Source organism: Cherax quadricarinatus, chromosome 32 (assembly GCF_038502225.1).
Source record: "Cherax quadricarinatus isolate ZL_2023a chromosome 32, ASM3850222v1, whole genome shotgun sequence".
Lineage (NCBI taxonomy): Eukaryota > Metazoa > Arthropoda > Malacostraca > Decapoda > Parastacidae > Cherax > Cherax quadricarinatus.
Window position 1 is genome coordinate 6,436,837 of NC_091323.1, and position 27,457 is coordinate 6,464,293.

Genomic DNA, 27,457 nt, shown 5'->3' on the forward strand with positions numbered 1-27,457 from the left:
ACCCAACTTAACACAGCCTAATCCAACCTAACCCAACTTAACCCAGCCTAATCCAACCTAACCCAACTTAACCCAGCCTAATCCAACCTAACCCAACTTAACCCAGCCTAATCCAACCTAACCCAACTTAACCCAGACTAATCCAACCTAACCCAACTTAACCCAGACTAATCCAACCTAACCCTACTTAACCCAGCCTAATCCAACCTAACCCAACTTAACACAGCCTAATCCAACCTAACCCAACTTAACACAGCCTAATCCAACCTAACCCAACTTAACACAGCCTAATCCAACCTAACCCAACTTAACACAGCCTAATCCAACCTAACCCAACTAACCCAGCCTAATCCAACCTAACCCAACTTAACACAGCCTAATCCAACCTAACCCAACTTAACACAGCCTAATCCAACCTAACCCAACTTAACTCTAAGTTTAGGTCAAATTGTTTATAAGAAATAACTCTCAGTGCATTTATACTGAGAGAAACAGTGTACTGAGAGAAACAGTGTACTGAGAGAAACAGTGTACTGAGAGAAACAGTGTACTGAGAGAAACAGTGTACTGAGAGAAAGTGTACTAAGAGAAACAGTGTACTGAAAGAAACAGTGTACTGAGAGAAACAGTGTACTGAGAGAAACTGTACTGAGAGAAAGTGAACTAAGACAATGTACTGAGAGAAACAGTGTACTGAGAGAAACAGTGTACTGAGAGAAACAGTGTACTGAGAGAAACAGTGTACTGAGAGAAAGTGTACTAAGAGAAACAGTGTACTGAAAGAAACAGTGTACTGAGAGAAACAGTGTACTGAGAGAAACAGAGTACTGAGAGAAACTGTACTGAGAGAAACTGTACTGAGAGAAAGTGAACTAAGACAATGTACTGAGAGAAACAGTGTACTGAGAGAAACAGTGTACTGAGAGAAACAGTGTACTGAGAGAAACAGTGTACTGAGAGAAACAGTGTACTGAGAGAAACAGTGTACTGAGAGAAAGTGTACTAAGAGAAACAGTGTACTGAAAGAAACAGTGTACTGAGAGAAACAGTGTACTGAGAGAAACAGTGTACTGAGAGAAACAGTGTACTGAGAGAAACTGTACTGAGAGAAAGCGAACTAAGACAATGTACTGAGAGAAACAGTGTACTGAGAGAAACAGTGTACTGAGAGAAACAGTGTACTGAGAGAAACAGTGTACTGAGAGAAACAGTGTACTGAGAGAAACAGTGTACTGAGAGAAACAGTGTACTGAGAGGAAGTGTACTAAGAGAAACAGTGTACTGAAAGAAACAGTGTACTGAGAGAAACAGTGTACTGAGAGAAACAGTGTACTGAGAGAAACAGTGTACTGAGAGAAACAGTGTACTGAGAGAAACAGTGTACTGAGAGAAACAGTGTACTGAGAGGAAGTGTACTAAGAGAAACAGTGTACTGAGAGAAACAGTGTACTGAGAGAAACAGTGTACTGAGAGAAACAGTGTACTGAGAGAAACAGTGTACTGAGAGAAACAGTGTACTGAGAGAAACAGTGTACTGAGAGAAACAGTGTACTGAGAGAAACAGTGTACTGAGAGAAACAGTGTACTGAGAGAAACAGTGTACTGAGAGAAACAGTGTACTGAGAGAAACAGTGTACTGAGAGGAAGTGTACTAAGAGAAACAGTGTACTGAGAGAAACAGTGTACTGAGAGAAACAGTGTACTGAGAGAAACAGTGTACTGAGAGAAACAGTGTACTGAGAGAAACAGTGTACTGAGAGAAAGTGTACTAAGAGAAACAGTGTACTAAGAGAAACAGTGTACTGAGAGAAACAGTGTACAGAGAGAAACAGCGTACTGAGAGAAACACTGTACTGAGAGAAACAGTGTACCGAGAGAAACAGTGTACTGAGAGAAAGTAGACTGAGAGAAACAGTGTACTGAGAGAAACAGTGTACAGAGAGAAACAGTGTACTGAGAGAAACAATGTACTGAGAGAAACAATGTACTGAGAGAAACAATGTACTGAGAGAAACAATGTACTGAGAGAAACAGTGTACTGAGAGAAACAATGTACTGAAAGAATCAGTGAAATGAGAGAAACAGTGTACTGAGAGAAACAGTGTACTGAGAGAAACAGTGTACTGAGAGAAACAGTGTACTGAGAGAAACAGTGTACTGCGAGAAACAGTGTACTGAGAAAAACAGTGTACTGAGAGAAAGCAGACTGAGAGAAACAGTGTACCGAGAGAGACAGTGTACTGAGAGAAACAGTGTACTGAGAGAAACAATGTACTGAGAGAAACAATGTACTGAGAGAAACAGTGTACTGAGAGAAACACTGTACTGAGAGAAAGTAGACTGAGAGAAACAGTGTACTAAGAGAAACAGTGTACTGAGAGAAACAGTGTACAGAGAGAAACAGTGTACTAAGAGAAACAATGTACTGAGAGAAACAGTGTACTGAGAGAAACAGTGTACTGAGAGAAACAGTGTACTGAGAGAAACAGTGTACTGAGAGAAACGGTGTACTGAGAGAAACGGTGTACTGAGAGAAACAGTGTACTGAGAGAAACAATGTACTGAGAGAAATAGTGTACTGAGAGAAACAGTGTACTGAGAGAAACAGTGTACTGAGAGAAAATGTACTAAGAGAAACAATGTACTGAGAGAAACAGTGTACTGAGAGAAACGGTGTACTGAGAGAAACAGTGTACTGAGAGAAACAATGTACTGAGAGAAACACTATACTTAAAGAAACATACAGTGTACACACTCATTTACACTGAGAGACACAGTGTACTACACACTGCTAAATACACTGAGAAAGACACACAGTGTACTACACACTGTCATATACACTGAGAGAGACACACAGTGTACTACACACTGTCATATACACTAAGAGAGACACACAGTGTACTACACACTGCCATATACACTGAGAGAGAGACACAGTGTACTACACATTGCCATATACACTGAGACACACAGTGTACTACACACTGCCATATACACTGAGACACACAGTGTACTACACACTGTCATATACACAGAGAGACACACAGTGTCCTACACACTGTCATATACACAGAGAGACACACAGTGTACTACACACTGCCATATACACAGAGACACACAGTGTACTACACACTGTCATATACACTAAGAGAGACACACAGTGTACTACACATTGTCATATGTACTAAGAGAGACACACAGTGTGCTACACACTGTCATATACACTAAGAGAGACACACAGTGTACTACACACTGTCATATGCACTAAGAGAGACAGTGTACTACACACTGTCATATACAGAGAGAGACACACAGTGTACTACACACTGTCATATACAGAGACACACAGAGTGCTACACACTGTCATATACACTGTGAGACACACAGTGTACTACACACTGTCATATACACTAAGAGACACACAGTGTACTACACACTGTCATATACACAGAGAGAGACACACAGTGTACTACACACTGTCATATACACTAAGAGAGACACAAAGTGTACTACACACTGTCATATACACTAAGAGAAACACACAGTGTACTACACGCTGCCATATACACTGAGAAAGACAGTGTACTACACACTGCCATATACACTGAGACCCACAGTGTACTACACACTGTCATATACACTGAGAGACACACAGTGTACTACACACTGTCATATACACTAAGAGACACACAGTGTACTACACACTGTCATATATACTGAGAGAGACACACAGTGTACTACAAACTGTCATATACACTAAGAGAGACACACAATGTACTACACACTGTCATATGCACTAAGAGAGACACACAGTGTGCTACACACTGTCATATACACTAAGAGAGACACACAGTGTACTACACACTGTCATATACACTAAGAGAGACACACAGTGTACTACGCACTGTCATATACAGAGAGAGACACACAGTGTACTACACACTGTCATATACACAGAGAGAGACACACAGTGTACTACACACTGTCATATACACTAAGACACACAGAGTGCTACACACTGTTATTTACACTAAGAGAGACACACAGTGTACTACACACTGTCATATACACTGAGAGAGACACACACAGTGTACTACACACTGTCATATACACTAAGAGAGACACACAGTGTACTATACACTGTCATATGCACTGAGAGAGACACACAGTGTGCTACACACTGTCATATACACTGAGAGAGACACACAGTGTACTACACACGGTCATATACACTAAGAGAGATACACAGTGTACTACACACTGTCATATACACTGAGAGAGACACACAGTGTACTACACACGGTCATATACACTAAGAGAGATACACAGTGTACTACACACTGTCATATACACTGAGAGAGACACACAGTGTACTACACACGGTCATATACACTAAGAGAGATACACAGTGTACTACACACTGTCATAAACACTGAGAGAGACACACAGTGTACTACACACTGTCATATACACTGAGACACACAGTGTACTACACACTGTCATATACACTGAGACACACAGTGTACTACACACTGTCATATACACTGAGACACACAGTGTACTACACACGGTCATATACACTAAGAGAGACACACAGTGTACTACACACGGTCATATACACTAAGAGAGACACACAGTGTACTACACACTGTCATATACACTAAGAGAGACACACAGTGTACTACACACGGTCATATACACTAAGAGAGACACACAGTGTACTACACACGGTCATATACACTAAGAGAGACACACAGTGTACTACACACGGTCATATACACTAAGAGAGACACACAGTGTACTACACACTGTCATATACACTAAGAGAGACACACAGTGTACTACACACGGTCATATACACTAAGAGAGACACACAGTGTACTACACACGGTCATATACACTAAGAGAGACACACAGTGTACTACACACGGTCATATACACTAAGAGAGACACACAGTGTACTACACACGGTCATATACACTAAGAGAGACACACAGTGTACTACACACGGTCATATACACTGAGAGAGATACACAGTGTACTACACACTGTCATATACACTGAGAGAGACACACAGTGTACTACACACTGTCATATACACTGAGAGAGACACACAGTGTACTACACACTGTCATATACACTGAGAGAGACACACAGTGTACTACACACTGTCATATACACTGAGAGAGACACACAGTGTACTACACACTGTCATATACACTGAGAGAGATACACAGTGTACTACACACTGTCATATACACTGAGAGAGACACACAGTGTACTACACACTGTCATATACACTGAGAGAGACACACAGTGTACTACACACTGTCATATACACTGAGAGAGACACACAGTGTACTACACACTGTCATATACACTGAGAGAGATACACAGTGTACTACACACAGTCATATACACTGAGAGAGATACACAGTGTACTACACACTGTCATATACACTGAGAGAGATACAGAGTGTACTACACACTGTCATATACACTGAGACACACAGTGTACTACACACTGTCATATACACTGAGAGAGATACACAGTGTACTACACACTGTCATATACACTGAGAGAGATACACAGTGTACTACACACTGTCATATACACTGAGAGAGATACAGAGTGTACTACACACTGTCATATACACTGAGACACACAGTGTACTACACACTGTACACACTGATCATTTACACTGACAGAAACAGTGTACACTTACTGTTAATTCTCACTGTTTTTTCAATGAAAAATAACAGAATTTACACATTATGAACAACGAGGCAAAATATTAAAGACAACAAAAACCATATTAACAATAATTTTGTCATAAAAAAAATATTGATTTTAGATTAAAATTTTTATTAAACTCCAGAGATGAAGAAAAAACCACAACACCGTGACTTGAATGACAGTGACTGGAACAACAGTGACTGGAACAACAGTGACTGGAACAACAGTGACTGGAACAACAGTCACTGGAACAACAGTCACTGGAACAACAGTGACTGGAACAACAGTGACTGGAACAACAGTGACTGGAACAACAGTCACTGGAACAACAGTCACTGGAACAACAGTGACTGGAACAACAGTGACTGGAACAACAGTCACTGGAACAACAGTCACTGGAACAACAGTCACTGGAACAACAGTCACTGGAACAACAGTGACTGGAACAATACTCACTGGAACAACAGTGACTGGAACAACAGTCACTGGAACAACAGTCACTGGAACAACAGTCACTGGAACAACAGTCACTGGAACAACAGTCACTGGAACAACAGTGACTGGAACAACAGTCACTGGAACAACAGTCACTGGAACAACAGTCACTGGAACAACAGTCACTGGAACAACAGTCACTGGAACAACAGTCACTGGAACAACAGTGACTGGAACAACAGTGACTGGAACAGTGAATGGAACAGTGACTGGAACAACAGTGACTGGAACAACAGTCACTGGAACAGTCACTGGAACAGTGACTGGAACGACAGTGACTGGAACAACGTAACTGGAACAACACAGTGACTGGAACAACACAGTGACGGGAACAACAGAGTGACTGCAACAACACAGGACTGGACCAACACCGTGAATGGAAGAACACCGTGACTGGAAGAACACTGTGACTGGAACAACACAGTGACTGCAACAACACAGTGACTGCAACAACACAGTGACTGGAACAACACAGTGACTGGAACAACACAGTGACTGGAACAATACCGTGACTGGAAGAACGAAGTGGCAGGAACAACACAGTGACTGGAGCAACACAGCGACTGGAACAACACAGTAACTGGGACAATACCGTGAATGGAAGAACACAGTGATTGGAACAACACCGTGACTGGAAGAACACAGTGACTGGAACACCGTGTCTGGAACAATACCGTGACTGGAACAACACAGTGACTGGAACACCACAGTGACTGGAACAACACAGTGACTGGAACAACACAGTGACTGAAACAGCACAGTGACTGGAACACAGTGACTGGAACAAAAACAGTGACTGGAACAACAGTGACTGGAACAACACAGTGACTGGAACAACAGAGTGACTGGAACAACACAGTGATAGGAACAATACAGTGACTGGAACAACACAGTGACTGGAACAACACAGTGACTGGAACAACAACGTAAATGGAACAACACAGTGACTGGAACAACACAGTGACTGGAACAACAGTGACTGGAACAATACTGTGACTGGAACAATACTGTGACTGGAACAACACAGTGATTGGAACAGCACAGTGACTGGAACAACACAGTGACTGGAACAACACAGTGACTGGAACAACAACGTAAATGGAACAACACAGTGACTGGAACAACACAGTGACTGAGACAAAACAGTGACTCGAACAACACAGTGACTGGAACAACATAGTGACTGGAACAATACAGTGACTGGAACAATACAGTGACTGGAACAACACAGTGACTGGAACAACACAATGACGGGAACAACACAGTGACTGCAACAACTCAGTGACTGGAATAACACAGTAACTGGGACAATACAGTGACTGGAACAACACCGTGACTGGAAGAACACAGTGACTGGAACAATACCGTGACTGGAACACCGTGACTGGAACAATACCGTGGCTGGAACACCACAGTGACCGGAACACCACAGTGACTGGAACAACACAGTGACTGGAACAACACAGTGACTGGAACAACACAGTGACTGGAACAACACAGTGACTGGAACAAAAACAGTGACTGGAACAAAAACAGTGACTGGAACAAAAACAGTGACTGGAACAACACAGTGACTGGAAGAACACAGTGACTGGAAGAAAACAGTGACTGGAAAACAGTGACTGGAACAACACAGCGACTGGAACAACACAGCGACTGGAACAACACAGCGACTGGAACAACACAGCGACTGGAACAACACAGTGACAGGAACAATACAGTAACAACACAGTGACTGGAACAACACAGTGACTCGAACAACACAGTGACTCGAACAACACAGTGACTGGAACAACACAGTGATTGGAAGAACACCGTGACTGGAAGAACACAGTGACTGGAACAACACAGTGACTGGAACAACACAGTGACTGAAACGACACAGTGACTGGAACAACACAAAGACTGGAACAACACTGTGACTGGAACAACACAGTGACTGGAACAACACAGTGACTGGAACAACACAGTGACTGGAACAACACAGTGATTGGAACAACAAAGTGACTGGAACAACAAAGTGACTGGAACAACACCGTGACTGGAAGAGCGCAGTGACTGGAAAAACACTGTGACTGGAACAACACAGTGACTGCAACAACACAGTGACTGCAACAACACAGTGACTGGAACAACAGTGACTGGAACAACACAGTGACTGGAACAATACCGTGACTGGAAGAACGCAGTGGCAGGAACAACACAGTGACTGGAGCAACACAGCGACTGGAACAACACAGTAACTGGGACAATACCGTGACTGGAAGAACACAGTGACTGGAACAACACCGTGACTGGAAGAACACAGTGACTGGAACAATACCGTAATTGGAACACCGTGTCTGGAACAATACCGTGACTGGAACAACACAGTGACTGGAACACCACAGTGACTGGAACAACACAGTGACTGGAACAACACAGTGACTGAAACAGCACAGTGACTGGAACACAGTGACTGGAACAACACAGTGATTGGAACACTGACTGGAACAACAGAGTGACTGGAACACCACAGTGACTGGAACAACACAGAGACTAGAACAACACAGTGACTGGAACATCACAGTGACTGGAACAACACAGTGACTGGAACAACACAATGACTGGAACACAGTGACTGGAACAACTGAGTGACTGGAGCAACACAGTGACTGGAACAACACAGTGACTGGAACAACACAGTGACTGGAACAATACTGTGACTGGAACAACACAGTGATTGGAACAACACAGTGACTGGAACAACACAGTGACTGGAACAACAACGTAACTGGAACAACACAGTGACTGGAACAACACAGTGACTGAGACAACACAGTGACTGGAACAACACAGTGATTGGAACACAGTGACTGGAACAACACAGTGACTGGAACAACACAGTGACTGGAACAACACAGTGACTGGAACAATACTGTGACTGGAACAACAGAGTGATTGGAACAACACAGTGACTAGAACAACACAGTGACTGGAACAACAACGTAACTGGAACAACACAGTGACTGGAACAACACAGTGACTGAGACAACACAGTGACTGAAACAACATAGTGACTGGAACAATACAGTGAGTGGAACAATACAGTGACTGGAACAACACAGTGACTGGAACAACACAGTGACTGGAACAACACAGTGACTGGAACAACATAGTGACTGGAACAATACAGTGAGTGGAACAATACAGTGACTGGAACAACACAGTGACTGGAACAACACAATGACGGGAACAACACAGTGACTGAAACAACAGAGTGACTGCAACAACTCAGTGACTGGAACAACACAGTAACTGGGACAATACCGTGACTGGAAGAACACAGTGACTGGAACAACACCGTGACTGGAAGAACACAGTGACTGGAACAATACCGTAACTGGAACACCGTGACTGGAACAATACCGTGGCTGGAACACCACAGTGACCGGAACACCACAGTGACTGGAACAACACAGTGACTGGAACAACACAGTGACTGGAACAACACAGTGACTGGAACAAAAATAGTGACTGGAACAAAAACTGACTGGAACAACACAGTGACTGGAACAACACAGTGACTGGAACAACACAGTGACTGGAACAACACAGTGACTGGAACAACACAGTGACTGGAAAACAGTCACTGGAACAACACAGTGACTGGAATAACACAGCGACTGGAACAACACAGCGACTGGAAGAACACAGTGATAGGAACAATACAGTAACTGGAACAACACAGTGACTGGAACAACACAGTGACTCGAACAACACAGTGACCGGAAGAACACAGTGACTGGAACAACACAGTGACTGGAACAACACAGTGATTGGAAGAACACCGTGACTGGAAGAACACAGTGACTGGAACAACACAATGACTGGAACAACACAGTGACTGAAACGACACAGTGACTGGAACAACACAGTGACTGGAACAACACAGAGACTGGAACAACACAGTGACTGGAACAACACAGTGACTGGAACAACACAGTGATTGGAACAACAAAGTGACTGGAACAACAAAGTGACTGGAACAATACAGTGACTGGAAGAGCGCAGTGACTGGAACAACACAGTGATTGGAACAACAAAGTGACTGGAACAACACAGTGATTGGGACGATACCGTGACTTGAAGAACACAGTGCCTGGAACAAAACCGTAACTGGAACACCGTGACTGGAACAACACCGTGACTGGAACAATACCGTGACTGGAACAATACCGTGACTGGAACAATACCGTGACTGGAACAACTCAGTGGCTGGAACAACACAGTGACTGGAACAACACAGTGGCTGGAACAACACAGTGACTGGAACAACACAGATACTGGAACAACGCAGTGACTGTAACAACATAGTGACTGGAACAACACAGTAACAACACGGTGATAGGAACAACACCTTGACTGGAACAACACAGTGACCGGAACAATAGAGTGACTGGAAGAACACTGACTGGAACAATACCGTTACTGGAAGAACACAGTGACTGGAACAATACCGTGACTGGAAGAACACAGTGACTGGAACAATACCATGACTGGAAGAACACAGTGACTGGAACAATGCCGTGACTGGAACAACACTGACTGGAACAACACAGTGACTGGAAAAATACCGTGACTGGAACAAAACAGTGACTGGAACAGCACAGTGACTGGAACAATACGGTGACGAACAATACCGTGACTGGAACAACACAGAGACTGGAACAACACAATGACTGGAACATCACAGTGACTGGAACAATGCCGTGACTGGAACAACACAGCGATTGGAACAATACCGTGACTGGAAGAAGGCAGTGACTGGAACAAAACAGTGACTGGAACAAAACCGCGACTGGAACAATACTGTGACTGGAACAATACAGTGACTGGAACAATACAGTGACTGGAACAATACAGTTACTGGAACAACACAGTGACTGGAAAAATACTGTGACTGGAAGAAGACAATGACTGGAACAATACAGTGACTGGAACAACACAGTGACTGGAACAACACAATGACTGGAAAAACAGTGACTGGAACAATACCGTGACTGGAAGAACACAGTGACTGGAAGAAGTGACAGGAACAACAGAGTAACTGGAACAACACAGCGACTGGAACAACACCGTGACTGAAACAACTCAGTGACTGGAACAACTCAGTGACTGGAACAACACAGTTATTGGAACAACACAGTGACTGAAACAACACAGTGACTGGGCCAACACAGTGACTGGAAGAACACCGTGACTGAAACACCGTGACTGAAACAACACAGTGACTGAAACAACACAGTGACTGAAACAACACAGTGACTGAAACAACACAGTGACTGAAACAACACAGTGACTGAAACAACACAGTGACTGAAACAACACAGTGACTGAAACAACACAGTGACTGAAACAACACAGTGACTGAAACAACACAGTGACTGAAACAACACAGTGACTGAAACAACACAGTGACTGGAAGAACACCGTGACTGAAACACCGTGACTGAAACAACACAGTGACTGAAACAACACAGTGACTGAAACAACACAGTGACTGAAACAACACAGTGACTGAAACAACACAGTGACTGAAACAACACAGTGACTGAAACAACACAGTGACTGAAACAACACAGTGACTGAAACAACACAGTGACTGAAACAACACAGTGACTGAAACACCGTGACTGAAACAACACAGTGACTGAAACAACACAGTGACTGAAACAACACAGTGACTGAAACAACACAGTGACTGAAACAACACAGTGACTGAAACAACACAGTGACTGAAACAACACAGTGACTGAAACAACACAGTGACTGAAACAACACAGTGACTGAAACAACACAGTGACTGAAACATTCCACACTTGATCATAACACAGATGGAAGGCGGCAAGTACATGATGCCCTGATACATGATAATGTGTACACTGTACTACTGTACTACTCATGAGTAACGTAATGTGTACATTGTACTACTGTACTACTCATGAGTAACGTAATGTATTATTACAACCCAGGACTCCAAATGGCCTGTTACCCCGGGTGTAATGGGAGCAAAATAAACACAGTAGAAAAAGTTTAGACTTATATTATCCTTCACCAATTTAGAACAGCAATATGTACACTATGTACAGTGATAAGTATAGTGCACTCCACGGTAAGCAAAGCAAAAATAGAAGCCACAAGATAGCAGACCGTGCTTCAACCAGCTCTAGAATGGGAATGACAAGGGCAGACAGGAGAGCGGTATCCACATAACCTCTGCGATTGCCAATCCCATCTTCTTATTGGCTAGAACCTGGTCACTAGTTGAACGACGGGGCCCCATCATCAACTCTTAGCAACCTGGTTCGCTGGTTGGGGGAGATAACCTGTAAATGAGGGTGTGTACATGCGCCGAATAAAGGTTACGTACTCTTTGCATGCCACATGTGTACACTGTACTACTGTACTACTCATGAGTGACGTAATGTGTACACTGTACTACTGTACTACTCATGAGTGACGTAATGTGTACACTGTACTACTGTACTACTCATGAGTGACGTAATGTGTACACTGTACTACTGTACTACTCATGAGTGACGTAATGTGTACACTGTACTACTGTACTACTCATGAGTGACGTAATGTGTACACAGTACTACTGTACTACTCATGAGTGACGTAATGTGTACACTGTACTACTGTACTACTCATTAGTGACATAATGTGTACTCTGTACTACTGTACTACTCATGAGTGACGTAATTTGTACACTGTACTACTGTACTACTCATTAGTGACATAATGTGTACTCTGTACTACTGTACTACTCATGAGTGACGTAATGCGTACACTGTACTACTCATGAGTGACGTAATTTGTACACTGTACTACTGTACTACTCATGAGTGACGTAATGTGTACACTGTACTACTGTACTACTCATGAGTGACGTAATGTGTACACTGTACTACTCATGAGTGACGTAATGTGTACACTGTACTACTCATGAGTGACGCAATGTGTACATTGTACTACTGTACTACTCATGAGTGACGAAATGTGTACACTGTACTACTCATGAGTGACGCAATGTGTACACTGTACTACTGTACTACTCATGAGTGACGTAATGTGTACACTGTACTACTCATGAGTGACGTAATGTGTACACTGTACTACTCATGAGTGACGTAATGTGTACATTGTACTACTCATGAGTGACGTAATGTGTACACAGTACTACTGTACTACTCATGAGTGACGAAATGTGTACACAGTACTACTGTACTACTCATGAGTGACGTAATGTGTACATTGTACTACTCATGAGTGACGTAATGTGTACACAGTACTACTGTAATACTCATGAGTGACGTAATGTGTACATTGTACTACTCATGAGTGACGTAATGTGTACACTGTACTACTGTACTACTCATGAGTGACGTAATGTGTACACTGTACTACTGTACTACTCATGAGTGACGTAATGTGTACACTGTACTACTGTACTACTCATGAGTGACGTAATGTGTACACTGTACTACTGTACTACTCATGAGTGACGTAATGTGTACACTGTACTACTCATGAGTGACGTAATGTGTACACTGTACTACTCATGAGTGACGTAATGTGTACACTGTACTGCTCATGAGTGACGTAATGTGTACACTGTACTACTCATGAGTGACGTAATGTGTACACTGTACTACTGTACTACTCATGATTGACGTAATGTGTACATTGTACTACTCATGAGTGACGTAATGTGTACACTGTACTACTGTACTACTCATGATTGACGTAATGTGTACATTGTACTACTCATGAGTGACGTAATGTGTACACTGTACTACTGTACTACTCATGATTGACGTAATGTGTACATTGTACTACTCATGAGTGACGTAATGTGTACACTGTACTACTGTACTACTCATGAGTGACGTAATGTGTACACTGTACTACTGTACTACTCATGAGTGACGTAATGTGTACACTGTACTACAGGACTACTCATGAGTGCTGTAATTAATCATGGGCCATCGGGGACAATAAAGATACCTGGTGGCTAAGACTCTCGCTTCACACACGGAGGGCCCGGGTTCGATTCCCGGCGGATGGAGACATTTCGACACATTTCCTTACACCTGTTGTCCTGTTCACCTAGCAGCAAATAGGTACCTGGGTGTTAGTCGACTGATGTGGGTGGCATCCTTGGGGACAAGATTAAGGACCCCAATGGAAATACAGTCCTCGATGACGCACTGACTTTCTTGGGTTATCCTGGGTGGCTAACCCTCTGGGGTTAAAAATCCGAACGAAATCTTGTCTTATTCCCCATGGAGAAGTAAGATATATTCTTGATGTAACTGAAACAGTGTAACTTATGTTTCGAATTAATAAAAAAAATATTCATGCACAAATAGATTACTCATGTCAAGTCACCAAAATGAAAATTTTCGTAGAGGCTGGTCACAGACCGGGTCGCGGGGGCCTTGACCCCCGAAACCCTCTACAGGTATACATAATTTGCCAGTGTCATTGGCTTAAATTTTTCCTAATAAATATTTAAGAACTATATGTTCATAATTTATGGTCTCGGTTTGAGTTTGGGAGCTGAGACGGTGGACAGTGAAGGAGGGACAGTGAAGGAGGGACAGTGAAGGAGGGACAGTCTTGTGACCCACTAAAGTCGTACATATTATCAATATACATCGACATAAGTGAGTGAAAAATTGCTTTAGATACGTCAGATGTCTCCCCCGTTATGTGGGTGAAACGTTAATTCGAGACTCTGTGCTTGTGAAATTCACCCACATAATTTCTGAGAGTTATAATCTGTCTGGAAGACAGGAATTATTATAATCTGTCTTGTAGATAAGAAGAGTATTATAATCTGTCTGGTAGATAAGAAAATTATTATAATCTGTCTGGTAGACATCAATTGTTATAATCAGTATGACAGACAGGACGAGTGTGATCTACCTGGTAGACAGGAAGAGTGAGATCTACTGGTAGAGAGGAAGAGTGTTGCCATCTACCTGGTAGAGAGGAAGAGTGTTGCCATCTACCTGGTAGAGAGGAAGAGTGTTGCCATCTACCTGGTAGAGAGGAAGAGTGTTGCCATCTACCTGGTGGAGAGGAAGAGTGTTGCCATCTACCTGGTAGAGAGGAAGAGTGTTGCCCTCTACCTGGTAGAGAGGAAGAGTGTTGCCATCTACCTGGTAGAGAGGAAGAGTGTTGCCATCTACCTGGTAGAGAGGAAGAGTGTTGCCATCTACCTGGTAGAGAGGAAGAGTGTTGCCATCTACCTGGTAGAGAGGAAGAGTGTTGCCATCTACCTGGTAGAGAGGAAGAGTGTTGCCATCTACCTGGTAGAGAGGAAGAGTGTTGCCATCTACCTGGTAGAGAGGAAGAGTGTTGCCATCTACCTGGTAGAGAGGAAGAGTGTTGCCATCTACCTGGTAGAGAGGAAGAGTGTATGGTGAATAAATCTCAATGAGTGACCGTAATGACAGCTTCCCGTCACTGCTCATCCACGACCACTCACACTCACAGCTTCAGTCAGTGACAGTCATTGTCACAGTAGCAGTCACTGTTCATCAACCAGCTTTCACTTACAGGATAACACTATCAACATTAAGGAGTCCTGGATAACACTATCAATATTAAAGGATTCCTTAGTAACACTATGAACATTAAAGGAGTCCTGGATAACACTATCAATATTAAAGAATTCCTAAGTAACACTATGAACATTAAAGGAGTCCTGGATAACACTTACGTCATCAACATTACAGGAGTCCTGGGTAATACTTTGTCAGCATTACAGGAATCCTCGATAGCACCTACTTTATCAACAGTAAAGGAGTCCTGGTTAACACTTACTGTGGCACTCAAAGAATATGTTACAATTTATTCAGCGTATGTCACACTACCATATAGGCTGCCTCCCAACCAGCATATCAGGTGCTAATGGTTTAACAACCGATGGGGTACCCATCGTTAAATCAGTACCTTGGTTCATTTACCAATCACAGGCAAGCCTGCCAAAGTTCAGGCAATGTGGTTCATTTGTGTTAAGCATTGGCAGACTTGCCTACCTGCTGGCTGAGTATGGTGCAGTCTCTCTGGCTTCTACTTTGCTATCTGTCACCGTGGTGTACACTTATTCTATCTGTACATATTGTATATAGTGTACATACCTGTATATAGTGGGTGAAGGCAGATATACATTATAGTCTACTGCTGAGTTTTGTTTGCTCCAATTCCTATTACAACCAGGTCTCACAGGCCATTCATTACCTGTGTTCATAATATGAGAGCTCTGTCCGGGAGCTGGAGCTAGAACTGGAGCGAGAGCTGGTCTGGGTATTTTTCAGATTGCCTCGCTATCGCTTTTTGTATTGCCTATCAGTCTTTGTGTATTCTGCAAGTCTTGTGTGTGTATTCTGCAAGTCTTGTGTGTGTATTCTGCAAGTCTTGTGTGTGTATTCTACAAGTCTTGTGTGTGTATTCTGCAAGTCTTGTGTGTGTATTCTGCAAGTCTTGTGTGTGTATTCTGCAAGTCTTGTGTGTGTATTCTGCAAGTCTTGTGTGAGTAGTCTGCAAGTCTTGTGTGTGTATTCTGCAAGTCTTGTGTGTGTATTCTGCAAGTCTTGTGTGTGTATTCTGCAAGTCTTGTGTGTGTATTCTGCAAGTCTTGAGTGTGTATTCTGCAAGTCTTGAGTGTGTATTCTGCAAGTCTTGTGTGTGTATTCTGCAAGTCTTGTGTGTGTATTCTGCAAGTCTTGTGTGTGTATTCTGCAAGTCTTGTGTGTGTATTCTGCAAGTCTTGTGTGTGTATTCTGCAAGTCTTGTGTGTGTATTCTGCAAGTCTTGTGTATTCTGCAAGTCTTGTGTGTGTATTCTGCAAGTCTTGTGTGTGTATTCTGCAAGTCTTGTGTGTGTATTCTGCAAGTCTTGTGTGTGTATTCTGCAAGTCTTGTGTGTGTATTCTACAAGTCTTGTGTGTGTATTCTGCAAGTCTTGTGTGTGTATTCTGCAAGTCTTGTGTGAGTAGTCTGCAAGTCTTGTGTGTGTATTCTGCAAGTCTTGTGTGTGTATTCTGCAAGTCTTGTGTGTGTATTCTGCAAGTCTTGAGTGTGTATTCTGCAAGTCTTGAGTGTGTATTCTGCAAGTCTTGAGTGTGTATTCTGCAAGTCTTGTGTGTGTATTCTGCAAGTCTTGTGTGTGTATTCTGCAAGTCTTGTGTGTGTATTCTGCAAGTCTTGTGTGTGTATTCTGCAAGTCTTGTGTGTGTATTCTGCAAGTCTTGTGTGTGTATTCTGCAAGTCTTGTGTGTGTATTCTGCAAGTCTTGTGTGTGTATTCTGCAAGTCTTGTGTATTCTGCAAGTCTTGTGTGTGTATTCTGCAAGTCTTGTGTGTGTATTCTGCAAGTCTTGTGTGTGTATTCTGCAAGTCTTGTGTGTGTATTCTGCAAGTCTTGTGTGTGTATTCTACAAGTCTTGTGTGCGTATTCTACTGTTGCTTGTTGCGTGCATTGTAAACAGTTTTATAGTGGGTTATGCCACCAACATGGGTAACGCGGTTGGTGTCTGAGAATATTCTCCTCTTCTAAATCTGGCCAAACTGCCTCCACAGTGTTGCGGGCGAATTGCTTGTGCCATTAGCATAGAATACCAACGAACTCTCACGGCTGCGCAGCTTCGTGACATTATTCGTACCAAATTAAAGGTTGAAGCAACTATGGCGCATGTCAGGGAAACAAATTCCTCCTGATCGAAAAAAAAAAAATGGAAAAATAAATAAACTACTCTAGGTTTAATAATGTAAATAATGAAAATAGTTTTCATGCCTTTTAATTAAAATTAAATAATAAAAACTGGCCGTGTGGTTCTGATAAGATATTATGGCAGGAGTTTGTAAAGCCCAGGATGGTCTTCGGATGTTTGATAAAATGGTGTAGGTTATCCTGGGTGGTGGTAATCATCTGATGTTTTGGAATCTCCTGATACCACTTAGTTGTAACACCACACTTTAGATATGCATGGTGAGGAGTAGTCATAATATCCCCTACGTCCAATAAACAGTAATCATTGTAAGAGTGGTAGTCATAATACCCCACATGTTCAGCAGACAGGGATCTTGCTCATATTCTAGCGTCTACCCTGGACGACCAGGCCAGCAGAAGAGCTGATAACAAAAAAATAAACTGGTTACCATAAAAAAAAAGACGAACAGAAATACTCCTGGTAGATCACTTTACCTGATTAGGAGAAGAGTGGAGGCGAAGTGACTCTCCGAACTTCAACCCACACCAGGTAAGGTTAATACTACTAGGAGTAGAAATCAAAGTACAGCAGACACCAGGAACTCGAGTTTCGCCTCAGCCCACTAGATGGAAGTGCGGGAAGTAACTAGCTAATGGTTCCTGGCTGTCTGAACAACCCTGACACCCAATTACGGCTTTTCCCTCACACGCACCGAACTGAGGTATCTCCCGCTACAGGAGCTATTAATCGCCAATCTCCACTTAGGTTCCTTGGTAATGTGGGAGGGGTAACACCAGAGCAATTAGACCGTCCGCCTCGTGAAGCAGGTGGTGCACCGGGTTTGTCTCAAGGCGAGTCAACTTCACTGGCGCTTGAGTTAACTTAACTCAATCTTGAAACAGCCAGAGAACAGCGAGCATTTGCTGAAGTGGAGCTTGAAAGAGAGAAGGAGAAAGGGCAATTGAAGCAGTTGAAGGGGCAAATGAAGCAGACTGTTGGTAACAACTTTAGCATGCAAAAAGCAGTGCCTTTAGTATCTCGCTTTGTTTAGTCTGAGCCTGAACAGATTTTTGAGGCATTTGAAAACCAGGCTCAAGCACTGAGGTGGCCTGAGGAGCATTGGGCAACACTGGTGCATACAGCATTGTACGGCAAAGTGAATTAAAATGATGAAGAATTTATTATCGGGTTGTTAAAAGTATGGTTCTTGGGGTATTTCAGAGTATTCCAGTCATGTACAAGAGGGAGTTTAAATTGTGCAAGCGTCAGCTGGGTCAGACTCGTGTAGAATTTATAAAGCATTGTCCTCATCGCTTCCGGACCATGTGGACGTGCTGCGCAGACGCTCCCGATTCGGTTGTTTTTCTGCGCAGTTTTCCTGTTTTGAGCAATCAAAATGGCGGATAGACATGGTCGACGTGTAAATACTGTCTGTGTGGAACTGGTATGTGGTACCCTAAGCAGTTCTACAATGCAGGTGCTACTCCCAACGATTATTCGTGATGTGTGTGGGATACCCAATGAAGAGCTTTATGGTGTGGCTGTTAACGGAGTTACAAGGATTTTTATCAAATTCATAAGTGCTGGATTTTACACAAGCATAGTTGACACGTGCCAAGAGAAGAAGATGGCCCTGAATACAGCAGTGGCGGAGATGGACTCATGTGTTACGTTACCTGTGGGGACGGGACCTGAGCAGACGACGAGGACGAGCAATGACGGGGAGCCTGTAATGCAACAGGATGGAATGCTGGATGAGGTTTTGAATACCTTCCTGAGTGAGGTGGAGGGGAGTCTGGATGATGAGCAGCGTGGACGTTCATTGGAGGAGACTACAGACTCATCAGGACATGGGAAGACCATGTGCAATGAGGGAAAGAAGCACAGGGTAGTGGCTGAGGTGCACAGAGCGTGCACGGAAGAGGTTACATGTGGAGACGGAGGTTCACGCAAGAGAACAGCTGGGACATCTGATATGGATGACGTCTTAACGCCCGGGCAGAGACCTGGGAGGAAGTCTTGGAGGCCCAGGTTGGACCTCCCGGAGAGTAGGTGAAGCGGTACTGAAGCACTAAAAGGTTCAAAGGACAAGGGGGAAATTGAGGGACTGGACAGATAGGGTGACAAACGGGGCTCTAGTCAGCAGCCAGGTCACGTGGGTGCCATTCCAAGGCGGCGGGACAAGCCGCCTTTACTGTCATAATTCAAGGTTGTAACGATCAATGTTAATGGCCTGAGAGCCGAGGTTAAAAGAGTATGGGTGGAATGGTTTTTAAGGAGATTTAATGTAGATATATGTTTCATTCAGGAGCACAATTATAAGTTTGGTTGTGAGTTGTCTTTGAAAGGATATAAGTTGTATGTGAGTGGCTCATAGAGGTTGAAAGGTGGGGTTGCTGTGGCTGTAAAGGAAACCAGTCCATTGCGTATTTTGGGGTGGGAGGAGGGGGGAAGGTCGTGCGGGTGGAGGGGGAATGGGGTGCAACGAGGGTTTGTTTTATAGGAGTGTATATGCCGGCAGATGGCAACGCACGAGTCAAGGAGAACTTTGTGAGGGATTTTTTCATGTACTATTTAAGGGGTTTACCTTTAGTCACTGTCATAGGGGGAGATTGGAATTGTGTTATTAGGGTGGGGATGTGGAACCGAGGGGGGCGGGGTGTATGTTGGGCATGTTATGCAATGTGTTGGGAGATGTGGGGGTTTTGGATGTTGTGGGGAGGGGTGGTTGGCGGGTTGAGTATACGTTTGTCAGACGGGATTATGCTGCAAGATTAGATAGGATCTATGCAACAGAAGCTGTACGCGTGTTGGGAGTCAGGACTTTTGATGTGGGGTTTTCTGATCATAGGGCAGTTATGGCAGATCTTGATTGGGAGGGTATGGTTAGGATACAATCTGGTTTTTGGAAATTAAATGCAAGACTCGTGAGGAGTGAGGAGGTGAGTATGGCTTTTGGGGAATGGTGGCAAACTTTTTGGGATTCTACAGAGGTGGAATCGTGTGTCTTAGAATGGTGGAAAAGGCACGCTAAGCTGGGTATAGCAGGTTTTTATAAAAGGAAGGGAAGGGAAGAGGCAGGGCGGAGGTATGGGTTGCAAAATTATTTGGAATATCAGCTAAATAGGTGTTATGAGGAAGGGGGGGCGGCAGTACGGAAACATGGTGCAACTCAAGGACAGGTTGGCAGAGTTACATAATGGTAGATTTGATGCGGTACATGTAAGGGCAGGAATGGAGGCTGTGCTGTGGGGGGATAAATCTTCGGGAAGTGTTTTGAGAGGTTTTAGGGTAAGGCAGAAGGATTCGACTATTTTAAACTTGGAGGTAAGTGAGGATATGGGTGGTTATCATAAGGGACAGGTGCTGAATACTACAGAAGGCATGAGTAATTATGCTGATTTCTGGTTCAAAAAGAAGTGGGAGAAGGGGGAGGAGGGCGATGCTATTGAGGAGGTGTGGGGGGGAGAGGTTTAGGGTCATGTGGAGAGGAGGGCATGGGGATGGGAGGCGAGATTAGCATGGGGGAAGTTGAGGAGGCTGTGTTCAACATGAGTACTGGCAAGGCACTGGGTATAGATGGGATTTCAAACGATTTTTATAGAATTCAATGGGAGCACATTAAGTACTGTCTGGTAAGGGTCATGAATTGTATGCGACGGGAGGGACAGTTAGGACATACTCAGCGAACGGGTGTAGTCGTATTAGTATGCAAAAAGCAAGAGGGAAGAGTATTGAGTGAGTACAGAGCTATTTCGCTAATGTGTGCCGACTACAAGATTTTTGCAAAGATACTGGGCAATAGGATGAAGAAGGTGTTAGGTGGGGTTATTCATAAGGGGCAGATGGGTATTCAGGGCAGAAGTATGAGAGATGGGCATGGCCGCATTAGGGATTTTTTGGAGGGTTGCAACGGGGGAGGGCTTTTGGGTATTGATTGGGAAAATGCATACCTCTGTGTGGATAGAAACTTTCTGAGGGCTAGTTTGTTGCATCTCGGTTTTGGCATGGGAGTGGTGAGGTGGGTTGATACAATGTATTCATCTGCAATGGTGCAGGTACAAATTAATGGCAGGTTGGGAAGGCCTGTAAGGATGGAGAGGGGTTTGAGACAGGGGTGTCCCCTGTCTCAAATATTGTTTGCGTGTATGCAGCATCCATTTTATGGGCTTGTTGAGGGGAGGGGGATTTTAAATGGGGAGAAGGATGGGTGTACAGATGTGGTGGGGTATGTAGACGATACTACTGTTCTGATAGCCGGAGTGGAGGGATTGCGTATGGTGGAAAGTGTGTTGGAGCTTTTCGGGAGGGCATCTGGCATGCTGGTGAACAGAGCAAAATCAAGTTTGCTGGAGGTGGGTGCCTGGGTGGGATGGGGGCTTGGGGTTGGAGTTTGGGTGGGAAGTGGTGGCTAGGCTAAAAATTTGTGGAGTTATATACATGACAGATGCACGGGAGGCTAGGCAGGTGAATTCGGAGGTGGTGGTGGAGAAGGCAGTAAAAAGATAAAGGAGTTTACGGGTGGGGGACGTCACCTTTCAACAGCGGGGAATAATCGTAAATTCATTAGTTTATAGTAAAGTGTGGAGTATGGCTGTGGTGTATCCACTGCAGACTCAAGACGTACATGAGATTCAGAGGAGGGCATTACGTTATGTTTGGGGTTTCGGGAGGGCATGGCTAAGCAAGGAGATGGTGATGTCGAATATACGCAGTGGAGGAGTAGGCCTTTTAGCGTTGGGGCCGAGAGTAAAGGCCCTATATGTGAAACAGAGGTTCGTTAGGGATGGGGGGAAAGAGAGGTTAGAGTGGAGAAAGTGATGGAGGATGTGTGGAGATGGTGGAGCAGAAAAGAATTAATTGAATGCGAGGATATGCTGAGGTTATTGTTATTGATTAGGGAGGTGGAAAAACTTAGGGTGGGGCTTTTGGTGACGATGAGCAGGAGGCCGGAAATCATACAGGGGGTATCGGTTTATCCCTTGTATGATTGGGGGATGATATGGAATGACTTTCGAAAGCTTAAGTTAATGCCGAGAGTACGGGAGTTTGTATATAGATTTATGATGGGGTTATTAGCATCGAAAGCTGTGTTGTGTTCAATGGGATTGGTGAGGGAACAGACCTGCGATCACTGTGGAGAACAGGAAACAGCTTTTCATGCGGTTTATTTCTGTGAAGAGTTGAGGGAGGTAAGGGTGTGGTTAGCGAAGGTTTTTAGGTTGATGGGTGGGGGTAATGTAGGGACCCTGCGAGCCTTAACATTAGAAGTACGCGGGGTCTCCAGAGAAGTGAAAAGGGAGATTATATATGTAGTGGTAGATTTTCTGTATATTTCCTGGGGGATAAGGGACACGGAGGGGGGAGAATTAGAATTAGGGCAATTGCGGCGGGCATATATAGAACGGTTTGCAGGAACAAACTTATTTACGGGGGACAATGGAGGGCACGTTTTCCGGAGACCTACTGCAAAATTACGGTCAATGGTCTCACTCAGTTGGCGAGCTAATTATATGTAAAGGACTGGTTTCCTTTATAAGCGGGTTGACTTTAGTTTTTTGGAGGGAGAGTGTATGAGATAAAGTTTTTGCAAAACAATGTGAGGGTCGGGAAGGTATGTACTGCGTGGTGCTGTGTTGACATGTAAGTTTTGTGTGAAAGGTTTTGATAATCCAAGATTTGTATAAATTATGTCCTTGTGATTAAAATGGAGTTATGGAAGTCACTGTCCATATTGGTCTACCAGTTTTTGTAAAGATAATTTTTCTGGTATGTATTTTCGCAGTTTTTTATTGTAATTTTGTAGGGAATTTCATTCCTCTTAGATGGTGTTTATATTTGTTTTTACATAATTTGTTTTCTATCACTTTTGTAATGTTATTAAGTTTCGTTGCTGATGCAACGTATGCTGTAAAAATCTTGCAGTTGTTGTTGCTTTATGCGCTTATGTAATTTTGTGTAATGATTATTGTTGTTATAGAGTAATGTTGACGGATAATTACCAGACTTTGTTCTTAAGTAAAATCTCATTAACAGTTGCATGTATATATAAAGTTACAAAAATTTATGTTTGATCACTGCTGTAATCAATAAGTGTGCGAATGATGTGGGTGTATTTATAGAGGGGTTTTCATGGGGGGGCCGCCCCCTCCAACAGTTTTGTGTGTATGTGTCAGATATATTATCATTATGTATAATGTGTGTCAGTGCATGGTGTGTATTTTTTCTCTTGCACTTGTGATATAATTCTTAGTAATCTTGTCCAGATCCTGTATTGTTGTGGTATTTAATATTTTGTACTACCTTGTAATTTATGATGTTTTAAATAAAATATAAAAAAATTATAAGGCAGCAGTCAAAAAACTTCACAAAATGGTACAAGGCGAGTGGTGTCACAAACTTTTCCGGCTTGGTGCAGTTACTTTTAGTAGATAACCTGCTGGTTAGGGTCTTTGAAGATCATTCGTTGACCACTGTATTAGAAGCAGCCAGGCTGGCTGACACTTTTGAGGATAACTGCTCCTTGTCCGAGTGGTCTAATCTTTCTTCCCAACAGCCTGGCATGAATAGAGATCGTCATGGACGAGTCACTGATTGGAGTACGAAGTGGAAGATTGAAAGTGAACAACGACACCGACCAATTCGTCTGTAAGCAATGATATCAAACTCACGGTCTACCTGGTGAGCAAAGACATCAAACTCATCAATCAACACCAGTACACCAAGTGGGACCAGCCACAAAATCAACAGTGTGTCAAGCTAAAGTATTAAGTTGTCTGTTACGGTTGTCAAAAACCAGGTCATGTAAAGTCCAACTGTCCAAGTAAACCCCAACTCTTAGGAAAAATCAACATCCTCCCTTTTGAGATGAACCAGAAAGAAATAGAGGATAGTATGGTACCATACTACTGTAAGTGCCACATCTCTCTTAATTAACCACTAAACTGTCCAAACGTAGATCTATGTTCTCTCGCCGAGAGCTCCGAATATTTTGAAAAAAAAAAATATTTTTTAATTAAAGAGGACATTTTTTTACATAAAATAATGCAAAAAAAAAAATTAGGACCAGTACTTACCGAGATATAAAACCGCGAAGTTGACTCTGGATGCCGCTTGCCGAAGTGTTGCCGATATACCTTTTTTTCTCGTTTTTATTTTAATTTGTATAATCTTTATGTTGTTTTAATGTTGGTAGAATTATCGACAATATGTAAAGTAAAAGGGCACAAGTGTAACTAATGCGACATTTTATTGTGGCAATGTTTCACTCTCCAGGAGCTTTATCAAGCTTGATAAAGCTCCTGGAGAGTGAAACGTTGCTACAATAAAATGACACATTAGTTGCACTTGTGTGGATAAATTTTCTCCAGGAGGGGGATATTCAGTCCCCTTCAGCCCCTTTCAGCCCTTTCAGACCTCTGAGGGACTCAGCCCTCCAGAGGGGCTGATGGTGTCTTGCTTCTGCACCTCTGCATCAATACTTTAATTGATTCCATATGCACTATGAGTATGTGTCACGGTCATGCAGCTCTTTGCAAGAGACCAGTGTTGCAAGTAGTGTAGTTTAATAAAAGACAATCAATCTCTTACTTTAGCAGGACAATTAAGGAAAATCCTGCACCCACTTTATTACCATGTTAAAGATGTATATTGTTGTGTATGCTTAAGACAACAAAAATCAAGCATTCTGCATTGCTTCATAGTGGAAGTTTGGCAAGCAGGGGAAATGTGCTTTATTGGCACTTCTTTCGTGTGTCGGGAAGCTGGGGGTAGACGGAGACGCCGCCGGCTAGATTGCAATATATAATGGTGCAGCAAAGACCACTTCATGCTAAGAACGAGCAAAGGAAGTGAATTGTGCATTGCTGTATCTCAGACAATCTCCATAACACATCAAAACACTTACAGAGAAGTGTGATCAGCTCCTTTAGTGATAAGATTGTGAATAATAAAAGCAATACTTGATGAACAGAGTGTACAACGAGTGTGCGTATTCTTAGACTGTGGAAGACATGGACATTCTTCAAAGAACACGTCTGCTTCAATAAAGACACCTATATCCGTGTGATTATATGGATCCGTTACAGATACCCTGGTAGGTCTAGTAAATAATGAGACTAGCTAGGTCAGCTGCACAGTAGATAGCTGGTACATTTCTTTCTAGATGTACCATACACTCGGTTATTAGAGGGCCATCGAGCTCACACCAGTACGTATATTCGGTATTCAGTTATGAAAAATACTGAAATAACACCCCCTAGAGGTAATTAAACTCATAATATATATTAATTTCCAGCCCTTGAGGGATTGCATACGACAGCTTCTCAAAACATCACCTGCAGGGACGGCTGTGTAGGCGAAAGTTGTCTTTCAAGGTAAGTCCCCCTCCAGTCCACTATTTAATTTTTGACTTAGCTTGTAGCATTTCCCTCGACACTTGTGTCCTTTTACTTTACAAATTTTTATGTTCCCATAATTACAATTTATAATAGTTCTTGTGATTTCATAGCCAATCTCTGTTTGACACTAATATTAGGTACTGAAATAGTACTCAAATAATCACAATCACAGGTGAACATTTTCACTGCTTTGGACATTTACTATTGTCTAGAACTATATACAAAGTATTTATAGGTCTCAACAATGTTTTACACATGCTGGAGTATATGTGAGACTTTTTGAAGCATGTTGTTTATGACGAGTCACTAAGCTGCTGACAAGGTAAGTAGTGGAGTGACACTTGATGATGAAGCACTGCACTGATGCAGAGAACACTGTTACACACAAACATGTAAGTCTGTCTTTCTGTCTTCCTGTGTGTCTGTCTGTCTTTCTGTCTGCCTATGTGAGTCTGTCTTTCTGTCTGCCTGTGTGTGTTTTTCTGTCTGCCTGTGTGTGTGTCTGTCTTTCTGTCTGCCTGTGTGTGTCTGTCTTTCTATGTGTTTCAGTCTTTCTGTCTGCCTGTGTGAGTCTGTCTTTCTCTCTGCCTGTGTGTGTCTTTCTGTCTTCCTGTGTGTATCTGTCTGTCTTTCTGTCTGCCTATGTGAGTCTGTCTTTCTGTCTGCCTGTGTGTGTTTTTCTGTCTGCCTGTGTGTGTCTGTCTTTCTGTCTGCCTGTGTGTGTCTGTCTTTCTATGTGTTTCAGTCTTTCTGTCTGCCTGTGTGAGTCTGTCTTTCTCTCTGCCTGTGTGTGTCTTTCTGTCTTCCTGTGTGTGTCTGTCTTTCTGTCTGCCTATGTGAGTCTGTCTTTCTGTCTGCCTGTGTGTGTCTTTCTGTCTGCCTGTGTGTGTCTTTCTGTCTGCCTGTGTGTATCTGTCTTTCCGTCTGCTTGTCTCTCTGAGGTCTTAGAGAGCGGCTCGTAAACCACACGTATTACACACGATGCAGTAGTCACGTCTGATTCCTGATTAAGTGAAAATAAGTATTACTTGCCACTGAGTTGCCAGTCATGTTTATTATG

General features: G+C 43.1%; 1 protein-coding gene across 6 annotated transcripts in view; it reads right to left on the bottom strand.

Annotated features, from left to right (window-relative positions):
- LOC128690171 (beta-alanyl-bioamine nonribosomal peptide synthetase ebony) overlaps positions 1–27,457 on the bottom strand; it is a 414,773-nt gene that overhangs the window by 276,990 nt on the left and 110,326 nt on the right. The window contains exon 1 of one of the 6 annotated variants that reach the window (XM_070090436.1): positions 25,075–25,212. The exons of the other annotated variants lie outside the window; for them this stretch is intronic. The gene's annotated coding sequence lies outside the window, so the exon portion shown is untranslated. Of the gene's footprint in view, positions 1–25,074; positions 25,213–27,457 lie in introns of those variants that run through there. 6 annotated transcript variants of the gene reach the window in all.